Source organism: Paroedura picta, chromosome 1 (genome assembly GCF_049243985.1).
Source record: "Paroedura picta isolate Pp20150507F chromosome 1, Ppicta_v3.0, whole genome shotgun sequence".
Classification (NCBI taxonomy): domain Eukaryota; kingdom Metazoa; phylum Chordata; class Lepidosauria; order Squamata; family Gekkonidae; genus Paroedura; species Paroedura picta.
Window position 1 is genome coordinate 58557744 of NC_135369.1, and position 14455 is coordinate 58572198.

Below are 14455 nucleotides of genomic sequence, written 5' to 3' on the forward strand. Positions count from 1 at the left end.
CAATGCTATTTAGGCCAGTGAAACATTAACCAAACACCAAGAATACATATGGAAATATGGTCTAGGAACAGCTCCACATTTGGTAGAGATTTCACAAATTTCACAACAAATCCATTCAATAGTCAGAGGTGCCCTGTTCAACATGGTCAGACCATGAGCCATTATGTTCTGATATATTCACAGATATGTCCCAACATTATTAGACAACTCAAACAGCTGCCAAAGGTTGCAGCTGCCTATCAGAGGTTGACTCAAAGCTGACTGGGGGATCAACCCTCAGAAAAATAGCTATGTATTAAAGATGGAGAAATGGTTGCAATGCCATTCTGTTCAGTTATCTGAATTAATCTAGGAAAAAGTACGGCTGCATTATACCAACTATGTTACAAAATGTATCATTTCCTTATGCAAGTCTGGGGAAAACGAAATGACTCTTATTAATGATCCATTCAAACTATTTAGTTTAATGAAAAAACAGGCAATTTTCTCACAAATCTGGTGTCTCGGCAGAGGTATATCTACATATTATTATTCAGTTTATTTATTAACTACCCATCTCTGAATCCAGGCATGTGTGTGTGTGTGTGTGTGTGTGTGTGTGTGTGTATCACCCAAACCTTAATGTTAACTATATTCTCCGTCTTGTGCTATACTGATCAGGCTTAGAATTTATCACTCCAAATTCTCAGGATACATATGAAAAGAATTTTCTGACATTGAGCTATGAGAATCTATCCAGGAACAGATCTGACATTTCTCTGCATATCACACTTTATAATGCCCCCCACGGACACCAAGGACACTGAATACATAACAAAGAGCCATTATGGCAATACTTTATAACGTATAAAATGGTCACCTCCAGCCCTATCCCCTTTCCTGCCCGAAAACATGATGGGTGTGTAACATGGGGCTTGAAGCAACAATTTTGGAAGACTTTGTGCAAGAAATTTTTGTTTCTCCTCAAACTGTATCTCACTCAGTTCTCAAGGTCTTCTCGGTATATGAGTTTGCTGGGGGAAAAGAGAAAGTGATCCAAGAGAAAGAGATAACTCTTGCTATTTACAGTTCATATGATCCTACCCCTTATCTTTATCCAAAACAGGGTACCATCAAAACTGTTCTGGGCTTCTAGCCATATATTTTGTGAGGAGGTCTATGGGTACATAGAGGTAGAAACCAATGCTGAACAGTCAAAAGCGGTATACCAAAGATGTTTATATTTACTAACTGGTATCGAAGCCCATTTTAAAAATGGGCTTTGAAAGGGGCAACAGGCAGGAGGGCATGAGAGGGTGGCCACGTCTCCCTTTGGCTTGCAAAGCAGGCTAAAGGGAATGAAAAGCACCCCCCCCCGCCGCCAGTGGCAACAGGGCTTTGCAGCCCACAGGGAGGCTGCAAACTTTCCCCCAGCTCCCTCCCAGCAGGAGCATACCTGTGGACTGCAAAGCCCTGTCTCTGCCTCTTTCCTCATGGGTGACAATGGAGACCACAGCCACAAGGCTTCTAGCAGGCAAGGAGGGAGGGTGGGAGCTGGAGGCAGAGGGCCGATCAGGGTGGACCTGGATGGACAGGGCCCTGGACAGTTTCCTCCCAGGAGGCTTTTTCCTAAATATATAAGGAAGCAAAATAGTATTAAGGATTACTAATAAGGGCTTATGTCTTCAGCAGGTGAAGACTTATTTGCTTATCTGTTTTTCAGTGTAATCATTGTCCAAACAAGACCCATGGGAACTGCAGGGGAGGATTCACCCTAGCTTGCCTAAATCCAGTTTTGCTGTACCAGCAGCAGTGGCACCCACTATCCTACCTAACCACAGCAGTGGCAGCTCACCCCACTGCTGGGAGAAGCAGGGACTCCTGTTTTGCTATACAGACAGGTCTTTAAAACTGTGAAGAGAGACCTCTTGGAAGTCACTGCTTAAATAAACAAGTATGAGCTTCTTTGCCTCAAAACTACTTGAGTCTTTGAAGGCAGGAACATGCACACAAGTTCCAGTTTTTCTTCTTAAACATTTGATAGGAATCATCCCCGTTTACCAGGAACTATTTCCCTCAGGGAAGGACAATGCTCTCATTGCCCTATTTCAAGATTCTCTTTGATCCTTCACTCTGCTTAACTGAACCTTAACTTTTCTAACTGCTACCCTCAACTGCCACTCTCAGCTGTACAATTGCATCTGAACTCCTTGTGGTTCTTAGCCCCAGTTAGCACATTCATCGCATACAGTTGGTTACAGCTGGCTTAAGGACCATAAGTTTGGTTTAAAAGTAGCTTTTAATGCTGTAAAGCAAGAGCAAATTTATACCATTGTGCACATAAAGTAGAACCTTTCCTTCATGATTTCCCCTAATTATCTGCAGTAAAAGAATAAAAGAGGTTATAGTATTAATGTTTTTTAAAGTTGAGTTTCAAGAAGGGGAAATTTAGGTAATTATGGGCATGGCTCTGTATTTCTGTGTAATCACAAAGTGCATCTGGGGAAGTTTCAGCTGCACCAGAGGTCCCAGTTATACTTCCCCATTATTTGTAATAATTCTAAGAACAAGTAGAAGAGGTTACCTCCAATGAATGAATGAATGAATGAATGAATAGTTGGCACAGCCCAGATATTAACCAAAGAAACTCTATGCAAGATTCAGGACAATTTGAAGTGTGGCAAGAAAACAAACATTATCACCCTGATTTGGGACCTAGACTAGCTCCTCTAGAGTTCTGAGTATCTTGGATGAACTGTAGCAAAATAAGAGGGAGAAAGTTTCACCTGGTTCCTCTTCCACACTTCAGTCTTTGCCTCCCCTTTTGTGGTGCATTTTATTCATATGGCCCTCAAGGCAGGAAAAGATGCATTCCTTTCATTTCTTCTGCAAGCTCTTATAATACATCCAATCCTACTAGAATTGCCAGGTGCCCAAGGTAGAAGATCTCCTGCCCCTAGTGAGGCCTTGACTGTCAACACTCCAGCTGCCTATGGAAAAAGAAAGATAGATTTTAAAAAATCACTGTCTGTAATAGAAAGTGTCAGTTTGAGAAAACCTGGAAATGGCACCAGACCTCTGGGAATCACTGGAAAATGTCATGCTACATTCTATTTCCTTGGCTGAACAAGATATTTCTGTTAGTTTGCAAAGTGGTGGGTGTGCATTTTGATTGAATTTTTTCTTTGTTTGGAATCTGTTAACATTATATACAATAGCTATCCACATGTGACAAATATGTATCAGTTACTGTATATGCTCGCATATAAGCCGAGTTTTCCAGCACAGTTTTTAGCACTAAAAAGCCCTCCTCGGCTTATATGTGGGTAATTGAAATTACAACCTGCTCCCAGCCAATTGTAGTATTGCTTTTTGCAGCTGAGCTTTTTGCAAGTGAGCTAGTTGCTCCCAGCCAACCATTGCCTTCTGCAAAGATCTTGAAAGCTGGCAGCTTGTAGGACATCAATGTTTGACTGAGGTTTGACTTTTTCCCCCCTTCTTTTCCTAATGACTTCTTCCAAACTATTCTTTTGGTTTCTGTGGGTGGGGTGGGTTTTTGAGGGTGTTTTGGGATTCACTGTCTCTTTCTCCTCGTGTTTCTGTGGTGCAATACAGGATAGAAGGAGGCATTTTATATCAAGTCACAGCCAATGAGACATTTGAAAGATCCCCACTCACCAGAATATTTTCAAAGATCCTGGTTTTGCTTCTTAAGAATCTGGCAAGTTAAATGTGAAAAATTAATATACCCACTAGTAATACTCATATGGAAGGCTATAGTAACAGATCCATTTTCATGTTTATCAATAAACATGCCAAAGAAAAGGAACAAACACTGCCATGGTTTTGGAATTTTTTTGCAATAGTCGTCAGATATCTAGGGTTCATTCTGTACACATTGGATAATGCACTTTCAATGCACTTTGGAAGTATATTTTCCTGTCTCACACAGGAAAAGCCAGCTGCAAAAGCACTTTGAATGTGCATTATTCAATGTGATCTCTGCATTACAGCAGCATTGCACATGGAAGCAGAAAACAGCTGCTGACATCAGTAAGGGTGTAGATAAAGAAGCTAAGAAAGTTAGGCCACTAAGAGTAAAAAGTGTTCTGGATAGCTGTGGCCAGATTTTCAGTGTATTCCTATTGTGTGCTGGGCCTCAAATACTTGGATTGGTCATCATGTTTCCTGGAAGAAAAACACCAAATATTGAGTATCATTTAACATGGCATCTTCATTTATATGATGTTGGTTCCCAAAGACTCTTCTCGATCATGCTCCCAACTTCAAAACTCAGTGGGCAAGTGTGGTTTAAACAAAGGATCATCGACTTTATTCTTGCTAGTTCAATGGAACAAGTGAACCAAGATCAAAGGGTTTTGAGAACCCCATCTAATTGCAATTGCAGCCACAAATCTTGGAGTAAGATGGGATTCATTCCTCAACGAAAGTGCTGTGTAGAACGATATTATGCAGTGTACAAATTCCATCAAACCACTGTACAAATAAACAATGCTACTGAATCACACAACAAATCATCGTAGAATTAGGCCACACAAGACCATCTGGTTTACAAAGCAGCCTCTGAGCCAGAGGAGAAAACTTTGAAGATAAATATTCCCATATGTGAAAGGCAAATAAAACAAAATTGCTACTCGCATGGAGCATCATTTGGTAATGTAATTCTCCATGGGAATAGACGATTTCATACAGGGGACTGCTCCGTTTGGAATGAAACTTGACAGATGTAGGGGAGGATGGAGTTACAAATTGGTTTGGGCGCCACAAAAGCTTGACTAACTGGCAATGCTGTTGGATCATTTGCTCTTGGGGGGGCGTGGCTGAGCATATCATTGTAGATATTTTGAAGGCAACTCGGAATCGCATATATCTTCAGCAGACACAGGCAGTAAGCTGCTGTATCTCGAAATCCACAGAAATAAAGCAACTGAATTCCCTTTCTTGAACACAAGTAGAGTAGATTGGAACTAATCCACCTTAGCAAAATTGATGTGTAGAAAAAGTTTGTTGAGCACATACATGCAAAGCACAGCTTCTGTCAAGCATACTTTCAGTTACCTCTGAAGTGTGTGGACCAAACGTCTGTACACAGGATTGGGCACCACAGCAGCTTCCTCACCATGTATTAACAACCGAATAAAGGGCCAGTGAGGTATATTGGTTAAGAGCAGCATCCACTAATCTGGTCTGATTCCTGGCAGCCAGCTGGGTGACCTTGGGCCAGTCACAGTTCTCTTAGGGCTGTTCTCACAAAGTATTTCTGTCAAGAGTTCTCTCAGCTCAACCTACCTCACAAGGTGCCTGTTGCAGGGTGAGGAAGGGAAGGTGATTGCTTTGAGACTCCAATGTTTAGTGAAAAGCAAGGTATAAAAATATTTTATCTATTTATTCTATTTATATTTTAATTTATATACCACTCATGGTGACAGCCGTCTCATGGCAGTTTACAATAAAAATCGCAATAAAACCCCATAATCCTCCAATAAATTTACAAAACAAATGGAGCAATAAATGCTGGCATAACTACAAAAAGAGAATACCCCAGTCCCAGCTCTACTATTCCAGCCTTGGAGGTGTAGGGAATAACGTAGAGGGTATAAGCCTGGGGGTTGATCTCAATGTATAAACAGGGGGGACCCAAAGCTGACAACCCTGGTCATCCGCCCAGTTTCAACCAAATGCCTGGCAGAAGAGCTCCATCTTGCAGGCCCAGTGGAACCTAGATAGTTCTGTAAGGGCCCTCAACTCTTTTGGGAGCTCATTCCACCAGGTTGGGGCAGGGCCAAAAAGTCCCTAGCCCATGATCGAGGCCAGGTGAATGTCCCCAGGGCCTGGGACAGCCAGCAAATTTATACCCACAGAGCAAAGAGCCCTGCAGGAGGCATAAGCAGATACAGTCCCTCAGATAGGTAGGACCCAGGCCGCATATAGCCTTAAAGGTCAAAACCAAAACCTTGAAATTGATCCGGAAGTAAATTGGTAACCAGCGCAGTTGATGCAGCACTGGCTGAATATTGGTACTCCAAGATATCTGAGTGAGGACCCTCACAGGCCCATGTAGAGCAAGTTACAGAAGACTAATCTGGAACTGATCATTGCATGGATCACTGTGGCCAAGTGTGCTGAGGACAGGGCACTAGTAGCCATGCTTGGCGCAGATGGAGAAATGTCGTTCTGGCTACTTTTGTGATCTGAGCCTCCATTGAAAGGGAGGCACCTAAGATCACTCCCAAATTCCTGGCAACTGGTGCAGATGTCAATTGTACCCCATCCAGGCAGGGGAGACGTGCTTCCTGGTCCTGCCCCCTTCAACCCAGCCACAGGACCTCCATCTTGGAGAGGTTGAGTTTCTGACAACTCTGCCTGAGCCATCCAGCCACTGCTTCCGAACAACTGGCAAATATTTCCAAGGGGGAGTCTAGCCATCCATCCATTAGGAGATGTAGCTAAGTGTCTTCCACATATTGGTGACAGCCCAGCCCCAAGCCCTGGACCAGTTGGGCTAGAGGGTGCACATAGATGTTAAAAAGTGTGAGAAAGAATATTGCCCCCTGTGGTACCTCACATGGGAGCACAAAGGGGCTAGACAAGTCCCCCTAATCCTGGCCCCAGCGAGGTGGTAGGCCAAAAGCTTGGGATAGACCACATCAAATGCAGCCGATAGATCTAAAAGTACGAGGATGGCTGAACTGCCCCAGTGCAGCTGGCGCCAGATATCATCCATCAGGGAGACCAGCGCAGTGTCCACCCCATGGCCAGAATGAAAGCCAGACTGATCTGGATCTAGGGCCAAAGTTTCTTCCCAAAATGCCAGGAGCTGGTCTGCTGTGACCCACTCAACTATCTTTAAAATCATTTTTAAAGGAAGATATATTTATACTATCAGATGCAAAGTTGGTGCAAGTGTTTATTTAAAGAATTCTTTGCATCTGATAATGTAAATATATCTTCCTTTAAAAATGACATCCATCATATGAAAAAAAACTAGGGTTGACAGGCCATGCCTGGCAACCTGCTAGATGGCTGGGGGAAGGGAAAAGGACAACAAGTGTGGGGGTGGGACAGGGGGATGTTGTCAAATATGGTGTCAATAATGCCAATTTCAAGGAGCCCCCTCCAAAAAATATCATTATGGCTTGACTACAGAGCTTTCTGACATTCTTATAGAAAACAGGTGCTATTTTCAGGGTTTTTTTCCCCATGGAAGTGATTCACTCTATCACAAATGACATTCTTTTCTACTTCTGCTAACTGCTGTAGTGTCAGCATGCAGTGGTCTACACGGTTAGTAAATTCCCATCCCAGTGGGTACATGGATCATGATGAGTAGCTGACTTAGTTAATCTTTAGCAGCAGAAAAGAGCAAGAGTCCAATAGCACCTTGCGGCAGGGTATAAGCTTCTGTGAGGCAAACGACAATTGCAGGTGAATGGCAATAGCAGGCAAGATTGATTAGGTATGATATGCAGAGGAGTAGCAGGCATGAAGAAATCAGCAGTTGGAACAAGACAGGAAACCTAGGACTTGAGTCAGTCCAGAAGGGTGCATTGTCTGGAGTTTCATTGTCAGTTGCAGTTCAGCATTTTCTGTCCTTAATCTCCCTTTGAAATTCCTTTGTAAGAAAACTGCTACTCGCTGCCCTGGCTCCCACATGGAAGCACAAATCTGGAGCAGACGAGGTGTACCAGGCCAAATGCTTCCCCATGTGGGAGCAGGAAGAGGTGGGGCAACCTGCCCTGACTTAAACTCCAGCCTGCAGCCCAGCACAAACCCCCCAATGTAGAAACAATCTTATTAGCAACTGAATGTTCTGGAAGATTAAATTGTTCCCCCACTGTTTATTTAATGTTGTAGTTTCTAACATCAGACTTATATCAGTTAATAATTCTTTGTCAAAGGGACTGTTTCTCCAGTATAGAGGGTGGAAGGGCACTGCTGACATGAGATGACGTAAGCCTGAGATGGTATGGCTGATGTGGCTGGGCCCAGTGATGGTATTGCTAGGATCTATATGAGAGCAAAGTAGGCATCCTAGTTTGTTGCAGACCTTGGGACCAGAGTCTATGTTACTGTTAAGTAGTTTATCATTGCAGGTGGAAAGGGTTTTGTGTTTTTTATGGGGAACAAGGAGCAAGGATTTAAATGGCTCCAGGCCATGTAATCCTCTGTGTTTTGCTCCCCATGAAAAGCTGTGGGGAGCAGAAATTGGGGCCATTTAAACCAAATGGCTGAGCAGTGGGAAGCTCTCTGCCACTCAGCTGTTTTTCATGAAGAGCAAAATGCAGGGGATTAAACCACCAAAAATGACATCCAAATTAATAAAAGTTCAGAGGAGTTCTTCAGTTTGTGAACATTGTTTCATGAACCACAGACCAATAAAAACCTGTGATGAACTTTAATTTGTCAGCCAGTTAGTGCCCATCAGAGTATTTATTATCGGAAGGGGGAATCTAGAGGGGTTGAGAGAAATAGATTGAAATTTGGCAGAGTTGCTGTGTTTCTTCGGTTCAGTTCTCTGGAGTCTGACAATGAGTGGCATTATTTTTACTAAAAATCTACTCAGAATCAAGGTTGCATCATGCTGGTGCTTGGCAGGTTCTGCCCTAAAGGTCACCAGACTCAGAGTATTGTTATATGTGATATTCAGTGAAACATGCCTTCTCTTCATATAGTTTCCTTCTTTGTCTTGAAGGGGAGGGTGGGAGGAAGGCAGTTATCTCATAATTTTCCATTCTCTTTTTCACCCTCCTCTTCATACAACACCATGTAAGCTGCTTCCCCCCCCCCCCCATAAAGGTACTTGAGGAAACTTGCAAAGATTTTCCCTCAGGCTTGCACTACTGAACAGCAAGTAACAGGAAATGTGGAGTCTTGTGATGTAGATTATTATACCAGATGACAATCTTAGCACATGCTGTTTGCGTAGATCAGTGGTGCAAGTGAGTCATCATCTAGAGCTGACCTTAGCTGCTATGAAAATGGGCTTTTCAGTCATCATTGCCATAAAAATTCCAATATCATTGGAGCCAGCACTATGCTAGAGTTTCAAGTTCTCTCCCATAAGTAGTTATAATTCATGAAGATCCTGCTGCTATGCCCTTTAAATGACTGGAAGGATGGGCCAATACCAACTAATAAATTTGACCAGTGATCTTGGCCTAAGTAGACTCCTGCTCAAAAAATCTTGTCTCTCCATTTCTATCTCTTTCTTTCCTGATTCATACATTACTCAGAAGAAAGACTGAAGTTACAGTCATACTGCAGATGCTGTTGCCTTGGACATACTTGAAAACATTCAATTGGCCTGCAGAACTTGTACATTATCTGTGAGATGGTGGCAGTCATGAATCTTATATACAGACAGTGATCAATTGTAAGTTATTGTGTGCCTATCTCATGTTATTAACCAGATTTTATTCCAACTTTCTGCCCCATATGGACCCCAAGGTGGTTATCCAATTAAAACATATAAATTAAAACATTATCTTAAAACCCATTAACACCCATGTACAACTACATCATTAAAACAAGTTAATCTTAAAATACATACAAAAAGTAAAAACAACAGGAGTAAGGAGGGATCACTGAGGGAATGCCAAGTGAAAATCTTCACCCACTGGTGGAAGAGGCCAATGGAAGGGGACAGACAAATTTCCATCAGAAGAAGGTTCCAGCATCTTGATGCCACTACTGAGAAAGCCCTCTCATGGGTTGCCGCTCACCTAATCGCAGAAGATGGGGCACCTGAAGCAGGCCCTCAGAAAATGACCACAGGTAAGTTCATAAGGAAGTAGGCAGTCTTGCAGGCATGCTGGTCCCAAACCATACATGACTTTAAATGTCAGCACCAGCGTTTTGAATGGTGCCTAGAAACAAACTGGAAGCCTTTGTAGATGGAGCAAGACTGGAGTGGATTAACCTGTACATTGGAATTCACCTATGCATAGATTTGAATCTAGCTGGCACAGATAGATGGCTTGTTGAAAGACTGGCAATTGTATAATCTGGTGCAAAAATTCATCTTATCTCATTATATTAAATTGGCCATTTTATTAGATATTAGATATTAAATTGGCCATTTTATATTTAAAATTTGTTTTTCATTTGGCGCTCCCATTTAACATAATACCTTTTAAATCAAATTGACCTTTTTTGTTTCAAGATCCTTTCTCATTACCCAACAACTGATACTTTAATCATCACAAAAATATTTGAAAGCAGGCCATTATTTGAATACAGCCTTCTTAACCTTTTCTCTAGAAATCAGTGGCTACCAAAACAAAAAAACAAAAAGCACCTGGATTCAGTTGCATCAACTCACAATGAAGAAGTCATGCTGCTACCACAAGCTGAATTCAACCTGATCTTCTTGGCATGCCCCCACCCTCACAAATGTGCTTTATCAACTACTTGCAGAGGAAAGCAGAAAACCAATTCCATCCTGGGTACAGATGTATACAATTGTCTCACCACAATTAGATACATCTGCTAGGAATTGCCCCACAGCATATATGTGTTAAGATAACCAGAAGACTAGATTTTCACACTGTTCTTACATAGCTACCAAACTTTAAGGGTTCTTGTAAGGATTATACTAATATGTCAGGTTCAACTCCAGACTTCCTGCTCACCATGTGCTTGCTCCAAAATCCCTACACCTATGGTAAGATATACTCTGGATTTTGGGTGGTCTGTTGGAGGAAGTATTTCCTACCATCTTGTGTAAAAGACAACACAGTTTCCTTGTGAGATTTTGACTTGCTGTCACTTTGCAGGAATAGGGGATTCATTAGACTGATCTGCATCTAGATTTACCTAGATTTCAGTAAGGCTTTTGTCAAGGTTCCCTATGATGTTCTGATTGGTAAACTGGAGGAGTGTAGACTGGATTTTTAGATGGTTAGGTAGATAGGGAACTGACTAGAAAACTGCATCCAAAGAGTGGTTTTCAATGGCATTTCATTAGAGTGGAGGGAAGTGAACAGCAGAGTGTCACAGGCTCAGTACTGGGTCCAGTACTTTTCAATAGTTTTATCAATGATCTGGATGAGGGGATAGGAGGACTCCTCATTAAATTTGTGGATGACACCGAATTGGGAGGAGTAGCAAACACCCCAGAAGACAGAGATAGAATTCAACAAGATCTGAACCTACTGGAAAAGGGGGCAAATGAGAATAATATGCAATTCAGTAAGGAGAAGTGTAGAGTTTTACATCTGGGTCATAAAATGAGAAGCATGTATACTGAATGGGAGATACACTTCTAGGGAGCAGAGTGTGAACGTGATCTTGGGGTACTCATGGACTGTAAGCTAAATATGAGCAGACAGTATGATGCAGCAGTAAAGAAGGCAAATGCAATCTTGTGCTGTATCAACAGAGACATCGTATCAACATCACAAGATGTCCTAGTCCTAATGTATACCACACTGGTCAGACCCCATCCGGAGTGCTGTGTGCATGTGTGGAGGTCTCACTTCAAAAAGGACATGCACAACATTGAGAGGGTTAAGAGGAGAGTGACGAGAATGATCTGGGGCCTGGAGTCCAAGTCCTATGCGGAAAGCTGAGAGACTTGGGAATGTTTAGCCTGGAGAATATGAGGTTGAGAAGGAACATGAATGCTTTCTTTAAGTATATGAAAGGTTGTCCCTTAGAGGAGAGCAGGGAATGATTCCTGTTGGCAGCAGAGGATAGAACCCGCAGTAGTAGCTTTAACTACATGAATAACAATATTGGCTAGATATCAGGGGGGAAATATCTCAGTCAGAGTAGTTCAGCAGTGGAAAAGGCTGCCTAAGAAGGTGGTGAACTTCCCCACACTGGCTGTCTTCAAGCAGCAGCTGGACAGTTACTTATCCTGGATGCTTTAGGCTGATCCTGCATTGAGCAAGGGGTTGGACTAGATGGCCTGTATGATTCTATGGATCCTCATGGCTCTGGAAAAGTTTCTTGAACATACACAGTTGGTGCTTCTGTTTGAGACTCTGGCCGATTTGTAGAACACAGAGATAACTCAGTTCAGGGGAACCAAACATGAGCTAGAACTTGTTTAGCTGTCGCTGTGGTGGTAACAATAGTAAAAATAAATATTTTTTTCGTTGGTCTGCTCAATATTATCTGGTTGGCCTGATTGACATGGTATAGAGGCTACATTATTTGGGCAACAGGTATGATCAAAGGGAAGAGACTCCCTAATGACCACTGTGATTTAATTTCAAAACATGGGCAGAGAAACTTGTCATATTCTCTCACATTGACCAAAGGCACAAACAAAAAGGGGAAAAAAGCAGCACTATTTACTAAAATGAAAATGAATGACATTTTTGAAATAAAAACCAAAGCCCCCAAATTCACGCATGTAATATTTACTCAAGTCCTATTAAATTATGTAGAAATGCATCCACTTCCTAGGAAGGGTAAATGGGATTACTGCTTAGGTCTTACTGGGCAAGCTCTCCCATGCCAAGGCTAAGCTAGCACAGACTGGGAAATGTATCTGAGCAACACTCTAGTTAACCTGCCATTTTTAAACCTTCATCTTTCCTTCAGTCACGGCATGTTTTGAAAGCACATATGTTCTTACAACTTATTTACATAGGATGGTTCAGTGCACAGGCAACATCTGGTTTTGAGTTGAATCCAGGGCTAACTGAGACTTGGAGAGCATCAGATGACTTGCCTGAGGTTGCACACTGATTGGTGCCTCACTCTCCAGTTGCACTCAGCAGTTTTCTAGTTCCCATGCACAGAACTGAAAGGACTGGACTACACGCGCCTTTCAAATCCACATTTCCCATGATGAGGCCATTTCCTCCGGCTCTGCTCCATTCTCTTCCTTTCTTGGATGCTTTTATCTGTATTTAACTCATGCTGGTTGTGCCAGACCATTAAAAGGAGCTTACTATTTGACATTGGTGCCTGGCTCAACTTTTGCTTCCTAATCGTATGTTACTGCAAAATGTTGAGCCTCTTGTAAAAGATAAGAAAGATGAATTACTGCTTGTGCTTTTAAGCAAGCAGAGGCAAGACTCAGATAGCCTTTTGCTTGGCTGTACTTTCCCAGGACCTAACTGACGTTGAAGCGCTACAAGACTTGCTCTCAGACCCTGTTCTGCCAACTACTGTCAGTTTAATAATGGACTGTATATCTGAGCATACACCAAGTATCTTTCCTCAACCCCAATGCAGGATGAGAAGAAAGAGCTTCAAATTCAAAGAACTCAACTTTCTAGAAATTTTGCCAATTGGAAAATAAGTACTGTCCATTCCTGGATTCATTATTGCTTTCTTCCATCATCAGCAGCAAGGCTAAATACATACAGTTCCCCAGAGGTTTCCTGACAAAGCACTTAAATCAAGACATAGTTTGTGCTGGCAAGATTGGTGCCAACCAATGAGTTCATGTTGACAAGACACACGCTTTTGACCATGGACTCTACCTCTGAAGTGGAAGGTAAATCAAGAAGGGTCTCTCCAGTGGGCTTTGTCCAGATAGGACTCTGTGGACGAAGGTAGTCTGGTTCAAGAACACTTTGTCAACTGAAAAGAGAACTTTGAATTTGACCAAAAAATCAACTAAAACCTAGTATAGCTATAATAGAACAGAAGGTAGATGTGCCTAGAGACTTGTTAGAGCCAGTGGGTACAAATTATCTGGTAGTTGAATTCTGGAGCAGCTTTGGAATGACCTTCTTGAGATGATTTAATGGGTTTCACTCTGTAAGGTGTTTTACAAAGAAGTGAAAAAACTTTTGTTTCAATTGGCCTTTGGTAATAAACATACCCCCCTTCAAGGATCGCTGCCTTGTTGTGGCAAGGGGGCTTGCGTAGTTCAGTGAAGCTATGAGCTATACCATGCAGGGCCACCCAAGATGGACAGGTCATAACTGAGAGCTCTGACAAAAGGTGATCCACTGGAGAAGGAAATGGCAAACCACTCCAGTATCTTTGCCATGAAAACTCTATGGACAGTTCCAAAAGGCAAAACGTTATGACACCGGAAGATGAGCCCCTCAGGTCGGAAGGTGTCCAATATGCTACTGGGGGTGAGCAGACGGCTAGTACGAGTAGCGCCAGAATGAATGAAGCGACTGGGCCAAAGCCGAAAGGACTCTCAGTTGTGGAAGTAACTGGTGGCGAAAAGACAGTCCGATGCTATAAAGGTTTTTATTCCATAGGAACCTGGAACGTCAGATCCATGAATCAAGTCAAGCTGGACGTGGTTAAACAAGAAATGACAAGACTGAACATCGACATTTTAGTAATCAGTGAACTAAAATGGACAGGAATGGGTGAATTTAATTCGGATGACCATCAGGTATACTACTGTGGACAAGAATCTCGCAGAAGAAATGGAGTAGCCTTCATAATCAATAAGAGAGTAGTCTTGGGATACAATCCCCAAAATGACAGAATGATCTCAGTTCGAATCCAAGGCAAACCATTCAACATC